At 36.7% G+C, this 15,294-nt stretch overlaps 1 protein-coding gene across 4 annotated transcripts in view; it reads left to right on the plus strand.

The window, feature by feature from the left end:
• The window catches only part of CDK6 (cyclin dependent kinase 6), a 116,207-nt gene that overhangs the window by 25,518 nt on the left and 75,395 nt on the right, over window positions 1–15,294 (plus strand). The window lies entirely within an intron of this gene.

Raw genomic sequence — 15,294 nt, forward strand, 5'->3', positions numbered from 1 at the left:
AATCTAACTTTAATTAAATCTTGTTGCAAAATTACTGCTAAGGAAAGAGAGGGAAGTGAGAAATTGTATGTAGCAGAATGAAAAGATGCAAAAGGGGATTTTATGTTTTCTTACCACAAAGTATTGGGACAGTCCTGTCTTCTGACCTATGTAGATGAAACTCTATAAATAAAACTCAGGTAATAATGCAAAGTATCTGTTGCTGTTTCTTAGGAATTTCCCCTTTCAAAATTATCATGTCATATGCTGGCAGTGTCTGATTATTGTTTATCCACTCAGCACACTTCTCAACCATATTATGAATGCAGTTGCTTTTGTTTCTTTCCATATTTCAAGCCAAACTAGTAATGTTAATGGCATTAGGCTTGGGGGGGGGGAGCATGGGGAAGGATTCTGAATCCTTTACCCCCACAAGCGTGCGCGCACACACACACACACAGACCACATTTGATCTGGTAGTTTGCATACAGCTGCTGAATAGCAGTTACCTTTGAAAGGAACATTTGCTCCAATTTGAGTAGAGCAAGCCACCTCAATCATTTCTTAACTAACAAGGGCTTTCATTTTTGCTTGGCAGTGGGAGTTAGCAAAGTACTGGCTGATAACGATACTGAGAGAAAAAGCAAAAATGGGCATCATTTACTGAATGATTTGTTCTGGAATTTTTTTAAAAAAAACCCATAACCTAGGGTCTGAGCGGGAATATTTTAACATGATAAAAATTAATGAAACTGGTTTATGCTAGCAGATGTAATCTCTGTGGTAAACCTCATAATTGAGGTAGTTGAAAATTTCTTGATAAAAGTCTTGGAACATTTTTCCCCCACATACTTTGGGATGCTTTATTCCAAATTACACAGTGAAATAAGTGGAGAAAGATACATAATTGTCCATTTGTATCATTTTTGATTAGATGACCCTGGCTGTGTATCATGTCCATGTATGTAATCAATTAAGTCAAAATTACCAGCAAGCCGGTTTTCTGTTTTCTATTAAGTTCTCATAAAGATATGCTGTATCTGTTTCAGCTGGTTAAAAGATTAACAAAATAAAAAAGGAATTGGGAAAAAAAAGAAGCTGTTTTAGCTTCTACTGCTTAGTATTGCAAATCAAGCTGTCTCGATTTTCTTAAGCAGTAGCTTATAGTTTTTCCAAGTCCACTCCAGACATCTTTTTAATCCCATCTATCCACCTTATTTATTTTATTCCCTTTCTGTTTTCCTCAACTTTGTTGAGCATAATTTTTTTTAATTAAGTGACTTAATGAAGTTGCTGCCAATTTTTGAAGACCGTTTCAAGCATGGTCTTGTCACCATAGAATCCATTCAGTATGAGAATATAAGCTATGTCCTTTGCACAGAGAGAGCTTTAAGTAAATTGCCCATATGCCGCATATAGCCTTCCCTAATAAATAAAGATAAAATACCCATCAGTTTTGGCATATTTTTTATAAATATTTTATTAAGTTTTTATAGTTACAAATGTTATTGCTTAATAAACGTGCTGTTTGGGTTCACATATTTAACATTAATAGTAATATAACTTCCATTTCTACTCTCTACTCCATTTTTCCAGCCATTTATAGAAATTATCCCATAATTAGAAATATTCTGTATCTTCTTTCCCTTTCATTTTCGGTGTGAGCCTATCCATTTCTGCACAATCTAAAATTTTCCTGATTATGTCTTCTTCCGATGGTATTTCTTCATTTTTCCCATACTGTGCAAATGCAATTCTTGCTGCGTTAATACATACAATATTAAATATATACATTTTCTCTGTAACTATACCTAAAAGAAATAATTCTGGCTTAAAATTTACAGGTTTTCGTAATATTTTCTGTAACCACATGTGTATTTTTGACCAATTTTTTGTTTTGTTTTAGGGCTTGTCCACTAAAGGTGATAGTACGTGCCTGGCTTTAGCCTACATTTCCAACGAATTACTAGATACGTTTTTAAACATTTTTGCATATTTTGACCAGAATGCTACAAGTGCAGTAAAGCTGAATTTTAGCTCATTCGTGCTGATACTGTTTTGTGCTGTCTGGGATCTCTAAAGACTGCCTTATAAGCCAACATACCATTCTTGCATCCCAGCGTGCGATATAGTGACATAGATTAAATGACATTTTCCATGCTATAGTCAGCATTTTCATTAAAAAAAAAAGCAAATGGAGGCACACTTCATTCCTATTACATTATCCAAATTATTGCTAGTCACTGTAAGAGTTGTACTTTAATAACAATGAAAAATTTTCATAGAACTTATTTTTCTAGTGAACTAATGCTACTGCTAAATAGTTCAGTTTCCTTTGCAGCCAAAGTTTAATCAGCAGTTACAGTTTAAACAAACAAAATGTAATTTATGTTCTTGCACTATTTTTTTTTATAATAACAATGACCACTTGAAAGTTACATGGGATAAAATATTGATTTCAATACTTTACTAAGACACCTGTTATATAGCTGTGTTTTCCTAACAGGCAGTCCAACAACAGACATCATTAAATGGAGCAAGTATTGCCTGCTCTAAGGTCAGATCTACACTTACCTCTTACTCTGTAGTGAAAATTGCCTGGCGATGTTTCCGAGAGCAGAAACAGATTATAATTTACTCTTGAAGGTAGCTCTGCATAGAGTGGACCAGATTTTTCAGCTTTATTTCAAAAGTACTTTTACTCAGAGTATTTTTCTATCCTATGGTGGGTCAAGTTCTCCTATCCATTTAGATGAGGACAATTCAATCTCCTGCAAACTAATACCAGTAGCTCATTGGCTGCTTTGCATGATAAGCACTGGCTCTTCAATGCATGCACTCTAATAAGACTATATCTCTCTCTTCTTAACCAATATTAAAGAAAGATATAGTGGCTAAGATCTTCAAGCAGCCCACTTAAAAAAACAACAACCCAGGATTATTATTACTATTTTGAATAGGTAATTTACTATTCTGGTATTTTTTTAAGGGCCCAAAGTTTTACCATTTTCTAGTCATCTAAGGTGGAAGAGTTTTACCTCACCTTTTACCTAAACCTATAGGTATGTTTGACTGTTTCTCCATTAAGATGACATAGTATGGATTGGATACATTACAAACTGTTGCTAAAGCATCTCAGTCTGGATGAACTCTTTGTAAATCAGCTAAGATTCAGTCTGTCTTAATTTTATAAGGATTATATTGGCTCAGTCTATGGATTACATTTAAGTCATAAAAGGGTTTTTTGATAGGTTTGTATTTGAAGTTTTGTAAAGTATAACACAAGTCTGATTTCGTGCAATGTGTGAAATTAGTGATTTTGTCTTAAATAACTTCCCATTCAAGAATTAATTAGTACTAGTTTGTTTAGCTTCAGCAAGGTTAGTGTAATTGGAGCTTTCAGATCCTTTTCATATATTGCCCTTGTTTCATTCCTCTTGTCTAATAAACATATTACCCTTCCCTCATCTTCATTTTTCTTACTTGGCCTGCCAGTGCCCAGTCTTCTCCTAATTCATTACTGATCTGTTTCTCTATTCATATCTAATTTACAGTAGAGAAAGATACTTTTATTAGAGGAATGCCACATAGGTTTCTTGCACTGCAAACAGCCAATGATGACATGGTCTTAATCGTGCTGCAAAATCTTATATGCATTCATTTGGAAATAAGCTTTACTAAATTTGAAGTACAAGTTAATGTCTTAAGTTACAAAAATACATAATGACATTATAATTTTATTATATTCTTGAATTATATTGTTCATTATATTTTTTTAACTGTGAGCTGCCCAGAATTGTTTTCAGAGATAGGTGGCTATAGAAATCAAACAAACAAACAAACAATTAATTTTAAATTATAATTTAAAATAAATATGAATTATGAAATAAATATACAACAAAATATCCCTGCTGGGTATATTGTGTTTTGAAGAAGGGATAGCACCTCTAGTTGAGGACCTGCTGTGCACTTTTTAGGTCTGCTCAGTCACCTTTGGTTCCTCCCTGCGTTCAATTCTTACCTGTGATTCCAAATAGCTGTAGCACATGCAGTGGCTACACTACTTGGAGCTACACTCCAGTAGAACATCTTGGCAAACAGGCCAAACCAGGTAAGGAAAGCTGATGGGTAAGGGGTTTCTTTATTCTCAATTATGAAGTCAGACCTGACAGATTGAGTGGAGGAAATCAGTCAACATTCCAAGTCAAGCACAGAAGGCATTGTGGAGCGCAGGAGCTCAATAAGACACAGACATCCTGGTCACCCACTGCACTGTTCTAGCTATAACAGTTGTCCCACTGGATTAAGGTCCTTCTGTCAAGAGAGTGGAACTGTCCCGGTGCAATAATTGTTCCACTTAGAACTCTTATCACATATAGGTTTCTGTTCTGCAGTTCATTTTCATCTATAACACATCTGCAAATCATTTTAATTTGAACCTAATTTGTTTCACACTGATGGGGCGAAACAACAAATGGACTGTAAATCATTTTAATCTGAACCTAATGGGGCGAAACAACAAATGGAAATATAGCCACAAACCTACATGTAGATGACCTTTGAACCAGTGGTCATTCTATCCAGGATAGCAAAAGATGTCCAGCAGCATCCAGGGAAACTGGTAGTCCTTTCTAGAAAAGCAGTGTCCACCTTTGCATGAGGATGCGGATAAAAAGGGTACCCTAAACATTACCTGCTCCATAACATCTGACTGGCTAACCATTCCTTAGCAATTGAGCATCAAGAAAAATAAAGAATATTCTTTCTCACAGCCTGGAATATCCACACCTTGTTGTATAGAAAGAAGGTGGCCAAGCCTGAAAGACAAACAGTACACATACCAGTTGAACTTTGCCATTATAGACTTGATATTGCTGCAGTTACAACTCAAAGACCAGGTTTGCAGATGAGGATTCATTACAAGAAGCAGTGAGTTGTAATACGTTTCTATTGGAAAGGGGAACCATAGTCTGACAATAAGACTTTCAGAGTAAGTTTTTCAATCTTTGCTGAAGAATATCTATATTCTCACTGGAATAAATGACCACAATAACCCTTGCTAAGGTCAAACTTGTCAGTCTGAGTGACCTCATCACTAGAATGGAAATAGAAGGAACAACTGGGATGGAGTCCTTGGGAGTAATGGTATGGGAAAACTAAATAGCAACTGTCTGCTACTTCTGGAAAAATTTGCTGAGCACAACCTGTGCATGACTAACACAACATTCAGACCTGCAGACAAGTACAAAATTTCCTGGATCCACCCCAGGTTTAAATATTGGTACCCATTTGGCTATGGCGTAGTACATCAGCACAGTCTTAAAGACGTCACCACTACCTGTGCCATGTGAGGTGCTGATTGCTGGACAAATCACAGGCCTCATCCTGCACATAGTTCCTTTATATTGTAAGCAACAAAGATCTTTCAGAAGGGCATTCCTGTATTGATAAGCTACAAGATCCAATCCGAGTTCAGTGATTCCAAGAAGTACTTAATGAAAAACTAATGGCAATTTACTACTTGCAGAAACCTGTTCTGAAACATGGTTCTGGTTAAAAATGTCATCATGCACACTGCAAAAACTATTTGCACTGAAAACCCAAGTTTGCATTGAGACTGGTTTGATGAAACCCATAACTCCATTTCAACAACCCTGCAACAAGGCTATGGAAATTGGCAGAATGACCCCTTCATTTGTCTCAAAGCAAGAGCACTTTAAGAACCTGCAGTCCAAAGTACAAACAGAACTGTGAGAAATGCAGGACAAGTGGCGGCACAGAGGATGAGCAGGTAAAATGCTATGCAGATATGCATGTCACCAAAGAGTTCATCAGTGCCATGAAGTCAGTTTATTGTCTTTCTAAATACAGATTCAAATGCCTTTCAAGTATTCCAAGATATATTGGAAGACATTTGATCAACAGAGGAGATGTCTTATGGCTTCCACAACGCCATTTTTGTGGTTGTCTGTAAAAATAAGAAGCAAATCAGACTGGAAATTATAGAACTATCTTATTGCTGTCCATTGCAGACAAGATCTTTGCCCACATTCTCTTCAACAAACCTGTCACTGTCTCAGAAAGGCGATTCCAGACATGCACTGTGGTTTTTGACCAAAATGGAGTACAGGCAAATCCAGGAGCAGTGTATTGAGCAGAACAAGACTCTTACTATGTCTTCATTGACCTGACAAATGCATTTGACACTGTAAACAGATAGACATTATAGATGCCCAAGGAAATTTGTGAAATTGATTCAGCTGTTCCATGACAGAATGATAGGACATATTCTTTACAGAAGATTACAAGTGATTCATCAGCTGCATTTGCTATTTCCAATAAGGTAAAACAGGCATATATGCTAACCTCAGTCTTGTTCAATCTGTTCTTTGCTTGTATGTTGTCATGTGCTGTCCAGGATCTAAAGGAGGAAATGTCTATGGAGATGCTCAATCATTCAAATAATGCTTGTCTGAAAGATGTTTTTCAAAAGACAACCAGATTTTCTTGTTTTTTTTTCCTTTGAAAATGTTTCACTTGTCATCTAAGAAGTTTCTTCAGTTATGGCTGAATAGTGAGGAAGGGAGATATGTATATCAGGTACCAATTGGACATCTGTCTCTTTAATCTTTGCGACTTGGACACATGGACAAAATACTTCCAAAAATTATTCAAGAAACTTGCTTTGCTGATGACTGGTGTTCCAGGTTAATATACAATTGATGCTGAACAAATTCTCAGACTCTTTTATAGTCTTTGACCTGACTTTATCAACCTGAAAAAGATTGAAATAATTTACAACATCATGCCAAATACCAATATTGGTGGCACCTAACTGACAAATGTAAACAACTTAAAATACTTGGGAAGCCTCATTTCAATACTTAGATCTTTGCACAAATAAATTGACCAAGATCAGCAAGGCCAGCTATGCACTGGGGCAGCTGCACATCAGACTGCTTAATCAACACAAACTCAATCTCTACAAAGCTGAAATTCTAGAGAGTTGTGATTATCCTTTCTTTCCTATATGGATTTGAGTCTTGGACAGTATACCAAAGCACATCAAACATCTGGAGAAATTTCACATGTGCATTCAGGGGTTCATCCTCAGTGTTTGTTCGCGAAACCATGTCTCCAACTTGGAGGTGTTAAATCATGCAGAGTCCACAAGCATTACATCACTAATTATGAGAGCCCAGATGAGATTGGCAGGACACATCATCAGAATGGATGACCACTATATGCCTCTTCAATTGCTCTGTAACAGGGGTCTTCAAACTTGGCCCTTTTATGACTTGTGGACTTCAACTCCCAGAATTTCTCAGCCAGCATGATGCCTGGCTGAGGAATTCTGGGAGTTGAAGTCCACAAGTCATAAAAGGGCCAAGTTTGAAGACCCCTGCTCTATAATGTACTAGATTCTGGGAAGACAACTCAAGGTTGTCTACACAAGCATTATAAACCCTATACCATTATAACATACAGCCAATGGAAATAGAAGCTTTAGCTGCTGATGGGACCCTCTGGGGAATATTTTGCTGTGTAATGAAATGTGCAACTGCAAGAGCAGAGGAGACTTTTGACAATCCAGAACTTTTCCAGAAAAAGCCACGTATTAAGAGATCCAAGCTGGATGAGGAAGGAGGTTCAGGGTAGCTACACCCTAGAATCTCTCAGAATATATCTTAGGGTAGAGGGTTACAGCTTTAATGTGGCTAGATTTGGTCTATTAGAATTTTAAGTAGATCAGATATTTCTATCTTGGCTCTGGGCTTGGGTCTGACAGCTATGAAGTCTCAATTGGCCTTGAAGGTAAACATCACCAAAACCTGATATAAAATTGTGAGCAGCATCACAATTACTAGAATTAGTACAATAGTGAATTGCCAGTGCTCTTAATGTGTTAGATTCTGCTTCCATGGATTGCAAATCAATTTCCACATCCAGGATGAAATGCACAATAGCATCTCTTTTTTGAACTCAAAGGATTATCATATAGGTCTCAACTATATATTTATGACAAACTAATCAGATGTTTGAATAATTTTTCCAGTAGTTATATTCTGTAAAAGGGGAAAGTGGAATTCTTGAGCACCACAAAAGTGAATCTCCCAGGCATATTTTTCTTCTACCCCATCAAAAGTCAATCCAGAAGGTAACCACAGCTGATAATATCAACAACTCAAAAGGAATTGTTCAGGAAATAAATAGTTATATTTCTCCTCTCTATATTCTAACAGTGCATTTTCATAAGAAGTCAAACTGGAAAATAATGTTATCTGCTGCAGTGAAGGTTTGTTGACCTTTTAGTGCTAATTCAAACATTGGCATTAGAAGAGGATAAGAACAGGATATTTCAGATAAGTTTTCCAAACGAGGAGGAAGAGCACCCATACGCCCTTCTTCTATATTCAGAGGTTAGCCGTTGGGTGGCTACAGAAGTAAACTATTAGTAATGCATTGCTATTATACAAGAGCTTTCTGGGTTCAAAGGAAATAGAAAGGATGAAGAGAAATGAAGGGAAAGCAGGGAATATATTCAGAAATATGTTAATGGCAATGATATGTATTCATTGATGATGAACTTTGTATTGCTTTCATTTTTATAGTCCTCAAATCTATCCAAAATACATTTTAATATATGAATCAGATATTCAGACACACTGTATATTTTTAGTTCTCTGAAAAGGTAGTAGCTCTTTGGATTTTCTGAATTCTTGCAGATCTGATATTTAGTCACTAAATATTACATTATATAATAATAATAATAATAATAATAATAATAATAATAATAATAATAATAATAATAATAATAATAATAATAATAATTTGTAAGGGACCTTGGAGGTCATCTAGTCCAACCCCCTGCTAAGGCAGGAAACCCTATACCATTTCAGACAAATGGCTGTCCAGTCTCTTCTTAAAAACTTCCAGTGTTGGAGCATTCACCACTTCTGGAGGCAGGTTGTTCCACTGGTTAGTTGTTCTAACTGTCAGGAAGTTTCTCCTTGGTTCTAGGTTGCTTCTCTCCTTGACTAGTTTCCATCCATTGCTTCTTGTTCTGCTTTCAGGTGCTTTGGAGAATAGCTTGACTCCCTCTTCTTTGTGGCGGCCCCTGAGATATTGGAACACTGCTATCATGTCACCCCTCACCCTTCTCTTCATTAAACTACACATACCCAATTCCAGCAACCGTTCCCTATATGTTTTAGCCTCCAGTCCCCCAATCATCTTTGTTGCTCTTCTCTGTACTCTTTCTAGAGTCTCGACATCTTTTTTACATCGTGGTGACCAAAACTGGATGCAGTATTCCAGGTGTGGCCTTACCAAGGCATTGTAAAGTGGTATTAGTACTTCACGTGATCTTGATTCTATTCCTCTGTTAATACAGCCTAGCACTGTGTTGGCTTTTTTGGCAGCTGCAGCACACTGCTGGCTCATATTCAAGTGATTGTCCACTAGGACTCCGAGATCCCTCTCACAGTTACTACTATTGAGCAAGGTGCCACCTATACCACAGGTCTGCAACCTGCGGCTCCGGAGCTCCCAGTCCTCTGCCATGTGCAGTCCAAAAAAAAAAAAGTGGGACTAAAAAAGTTCAACCAATCAATTCAAATATGCAGGGTAGGTGCATATCTCGCCTTGGCTCCACTCTTCAGTCAAACCCTGTTCTGCACATGCGGACACATTTTTTGCGGCTCCCAGTTTTTCCTTTTGTGAGGGAACCGGTTCCGAGTGGCTCTTTCACTGTTTTAGGTTGCTGACCCCTGACCTATACTGTACCTGTGCATTTGATTTTTCCTGCCTAAATGCAGAACCTTAATTTTTTCACAATTGAATTTCATTTTGCTAGATAGTGCCCAGTGTTCGAGTCTGTCCAGATCCTCCTTTATCTTAAGCCTATCTTCTGAAGTATTGGCTATTCCTGCCAGCTTGGTGTCATCTGCAAATTTGATGAGTTCCCCATCTATCCCCTCATGCAAATCGTTGATGAAGATGTTGAAGAGCACTGGGCCCAGAACATAGCCCTGGGGCACCCCACTATACACTTCCTTCCATGTAGATGCAGTTCCATTGAGGGCCACATGCTGAGTACGGCCTGTCAGCCAGCTACGAATCCATCTGGTGGTGATGCTATCTAACCCACATTTTTCTATCTTATCAAGTAGTAGGTTGTGATCTACTTTATCAAATGCCTTACTGAAATCCAAGTAAATTAAATCTACAGCATTCCTCTGGTGCACTAGTTTTGTCACTTGGTCAAAGAATGCAATAAGATTTGTCTGGCATGATCTGTTTTTGACAAACCCATGTTGGCTTTTAGTGATAACTTTGTTTGCATCAAGGTGTTTGCTGATTTATTGTTTGATTATCTTTTCCAGAATCTTCCCAGGTATTGAGGTCAGGCTGATAGGTCTGTAGTTTTCTGGATCTGTTTTTTCCCCTTTTTTGAATATGGGAACTACATCAGCTCTCTTCCAGTCCTCTGGTAGTTCCCCAGTGCTCCAGGATCTTTGAAAAATATAGTTCAGTGGTTCTGAGGTCACGTCTGCCAGTTCCTTGAGAACCTTGGGGTGTAATCCATCTGGTCCTGGTGATTTGAACTCGTCTAGGCTGGACAGGTGCTCGCTTACCATTTTCTTGCCTATCTTAACTTGCGTTTCTATTCTGTTTTTTATGGCACTGGTTTTGGTAAGTTAAACTGATCTACATTAAGAGTTGTTGCTTGTTCCATTGACTTCATAAAGTCATTCAACATGCTGTGGGCTAATGTGAAATAATAATTATGCCCACCTACCTGGTCAGTTCAAATAAGGACATGCCTAGGACCAGAAGGGGAAGGAAGAAGGAAGGGGGGAAAAGGAAATGGAAGGTAAAGGGGGGAAAAAGAAAAAAAGGCATTGACTTTCGACTCGTTTTAGCATAATAGAAGATAACAAAACCTCATTTTTTACTTTTACACATTTATACTAGCCATTTCTATAACAACAAATCTATCTAATCAGCAAAACCAGTTTTCATTTTTTCCATCACAAGCACAAACTCCAGAAGCGATTTCCAAATAAAAAACATAATTAAATATATTCTCTTTGAATAAAGCAATTAATTTAACCGTCTCTGCTTTTTCTTCCTTGCAGAAATATATTTCTATTTGCACTTTACAAACTAACCTCATTTATATGAACAAAATTCACTATATTCTTTCAGATTCTTTAACTTTAGATACTTTTAGATACTTTTTCCCATCTATTTTAAAACACTAGATGTTTCTTTAAAAACATTTCTAACATCAATAAGTTCTAATACTAATAAATCTAAATCTAATCTAAATCTAATACATGTTTTTTGACTTCCTCTTAACAAACATACTTTAAAATTAACTTTCAGTAATATTTTACAAGCTTTAAAAATTACTCAAAAATTATATATGAAGGACCATTTTCAAAGTCGTTTTATAAACAAAAACAAAACACAATCTACATTAAAATATTGTTTCAGTTACATACAACAGAGCAATAAAATTCCAGTTCCAATTAACTCATTAAATTTAAATTACTCGTAAGGTATCCTCTAATTATTCATCTTGTATACATCCATTTTAAGACTCTAAACTTTTCTTTAAACTAATACATGTTTTTAACTTCCTCTTAAGTTAGATACTTCCAAATAAACTTTCAATAATATTTTACAAGCTTTAGGAATTACTTAACCAATATATATATATATATATAAAAGAAATGCATTTTCAACCCCACTTTACATTAAAACTTTCTTTCAATTACATATATCATACTGATAAAAATACATCCTAATTCCAATTAACTCATTAAGTCACTTTTTCCAGCTTTTCTTCATAAAATAAAATATTTTTGTTATCTGGAATGTCTATCAAGTAATTATAAACTTCCATATTACTCAAGGATTTCCCAACCTTGCTAGTATTCATGAAGAAAAAGTCCCAGACTTCTCGTCTTGAAAGTTGCAAATTTTCTTGGAACTTTTCTTTCAATTGTGTTGTGAGGTTTATATTTAAACCATCTAATGAAGATTTGTGTCAGGTTTATATTCCAAAATTGCAATTGAGTCCTTTGCATTGTCAGCTACTTGTGAAATTGCCTCAGTGGTTTGGGAGTTTTCTGCACATAATTGCATATATAAAGTAGTTTGAGTAGTATTTAGCATCTTTGGAACATAGCTAGCCTATAAACTGGTAGGTTTTTATTTATTTATTTTTTCAAATACCTCTCTGATAATTTGCTCCTCCATCTTCTTAACTCCCTCTTTAGTCAAAGAGTAATTTTTTTGTAAATCATTTAAAAATTAGTGCACAGTCAGGAATTCTGGGAGTTGAAGTCCATGAGTCATAAAAGAGCCGAGGTTGCCTACCCCTGTACTAGAGGATTTTGTGGGATGATTCTAGGACTCTCCCTAATCCAGGAGAGTTGTATAAACTAAAGGAATGCTGGTTACTTCTGTTAATAACTTGAAAAATTGACAATCTGGAGAGAAATCCTTCAGGGAGCCTGAGGGAATTTCTCCCTGGGCGTGTCGTCAGTTGGCCATCTTTACCAGAAGCTGATGATTTGATAATCAGAGCAGACTGTAACAAACTTTGACTGTCTTCATTACAATGAAGCAGTTACCACCAATTTTTAAATGTACATTTTTTGCTGCTTCATAAATAATAATATTTGATGCTTAACTATATAGATAATATACACTATAAAAATATTTCTAAAGTATTTCCGGTGATCCACAGAGACATACTCTTGAAATAAAAAAAGATGAGGAATATTAGTGAATGTTTTTAAGACAGAGAAATCACTACAACAATGCAAGGATCTTCCAGCCTCTTTCACTTTTGGTAAAGTCAGTATTTATGACTTACCATCAGAAAAATAGTGGGCATTCTATAAAATGATGTACCTGTGATAACTACTAGCCATTTCTATAGCAATAGATAAACCTTCAGAGACATATAAGAGTGTTTCAAATATTTGTTGGAAATGCCAGTGTAAGTAGGGTACTTTTTTATCATATCTGGTGGACATGTATTTATTATTATTAAATTTAGTATTTATTAAATTTAAATGTGACAAGGTAGTGGATACAGACCCATGGTTTAATTTAGAAAAGTTTAAAAATGGACTTAGAATGGACACCTTAAACCTGTTTGTTAGGACTATACTATTAGACATAGAAAAAAATGAAACTTTGTTGCTATACATGTTGACGGTTGCAATAATTCTATATACCCAGAAATTGAAAGAAGCATTAACTTCTACAACGGAGGAATGGTTGTATGGATAATAGAACTGGCAGAGATGGTGAAGTTGACTGCAATAATTAGAGCCAAGAATGTAAATTGTTTTGTGGTTATTTGGAAACCCAAGTTTGACTTTGGGCTTTGACAGTTAGGTGGGTTATTGCTATGGAAATGGCTAGTAGTTACTATTTAGTATAATTAAATAGTTATATTTTTATTTATTTTATTTTAGATCATTTATATAGCTGCCTACTCACATGTTCAGGATCTTGGGAAATAGCGTCAGAGAGGGGGCCAGCCTAATTTCTGGAGGGATAATGTACCAGAGGGAGGGAGCACTGTGGACCTCTTTTGGGTCCTGCCAGATGTACCCACAACATTCTTTGCCTCCTCGTTCTAGTGAGTTGGGTGGGTGTGACCGGCAAGAGACGGTCCCTCAGATAACCTGGTCCCAGGCCATGAAAGGTGGCAACCAGCACCTTGATTTGCACCTGGAAGCAAATCATCAACCAATACAGCTCCCACAGGAGAGGTGACATATTATAATTTCATTTTGTATCTTACTGAAAAAAGTTGAAAGCCACTGGTATTTTTTTAAAATTTCTACCCCTATCTCTTCTATACCCTTTTCCCCATGGTCTTTATTTTTATTTGTATTTTATATTAAGAAAAAAACTTGTAATAAAAATATTTTTTTTTAAAAAAGAAAAGTAGTGGGGAAAATGTAATTAATAGAGTCTAGCAAGGAAGAAGCCATTTCTTAAAGAAAAATGTTGTTGATCTTTGTCCAGATTGGCTAAAAGGTAGCATTATAATGTTCCAGATTTCTTGAGGAATGTTCTATGGGGAGATGAGTGAAAAATGGAAGTAATAGTCCCTACAGCATGGTTATTGAGTGGATTTTCTTTTTATTTGCCTCTGTGCCTTGTAATTGTTGGGAGTTTGGGCCTTGATGGTTAACATAGAGGGAGATGAACCTTGTCTTTATTCGGGCCTCTTAGGGGGAGGAAGCAGACCTTCTTTTCTTCCGCCGGACGTCACGGCGGAGCAGAGCAGGTTAGGGACTTTCTCCTGAAGCCGACAGCTCCGTTTGCCGCGTTTGACGGCTAATTAAAGCCATCCTCGAGCGGGAAAAAGCTTGGGGAAAGTGAGGGGAGCATTCCAGCTCCGAAGCAGAGTGCAACTGTGAAGGGAAGCTGAAGAACTCCCTGGGATCGGACGCGTCAAGAAGATGCCTGTAATGGCGCCCTTAGCCGCTTCTTTCCTAGGGTGTTCATTTCCAGAATAATCTTGCAAATAGCTTAATCCCACAAGCAGCTTATATGTTGTAAAAGTGAATCCCCAGCTCTGCAGTTTCCCTCTCCCCCTTTTTCCTTCCTTTTCTCAGCCCTTCCCCAACTGCATCCTACAAGCAAAGTCAGTGGTAAAACTATAAGGAAATCAGAATCACAGAATCACACTCACTTAATGACCCACGGTGATTCAGTTACTGGTAATCAGGGATTGCCAAAACTGTCATTGTTAAGAAGCCAACATTGCACTTATTATCACATTGCTTACTGAGAGAAATTTTGGTCCCAGTTATTAGGCTAGGACTACATATGAGTTAGGACGCTGAGCTTGTCGATAAGAAGATCGGCAGTTTGCGGATCAAATCCTGAGTGCCGCGTAGCAGCAGTACCTTGTAAAACAAGCATTTGATTTTTAATAATTATAGAAATGTCTGTGCCCTACTCAAGGTCTTTTGGGAAAAGTTTAGGGTTAAAATTCTATTGTTAAAACATTCTTTAGCCCTGGAGAGAAGAGCACTTCAGGATTATGAATTACATTTGTCATGTAGGCCAAATTTACACTTGCTGCTATTTTCCTTCCTTACGACATTGTAGTCACTACTGAAAATACTTTCTTGTACATACACATGACATGCATATGCATATACATAATTTGGTCCATGTTTAAGTTCATAGCTTATAAAAACCTCAACTGTAACCTCTGCTCCCTGGAACAATATACTCCCTGCGGTTAGGTCAGCTCCCACCCTATTA

Source organism: Vipera ursinii, assembly GCF_947247035.1.
Source record: "Vipera ursinii genome assembly, chromosome: Z".
Taxonomy (NCBI): Eukaryota; Metazoa; Chordata; class Lepidosauria; order Squamata; family Viperidae; genus Vipera; species Vipera ursinii.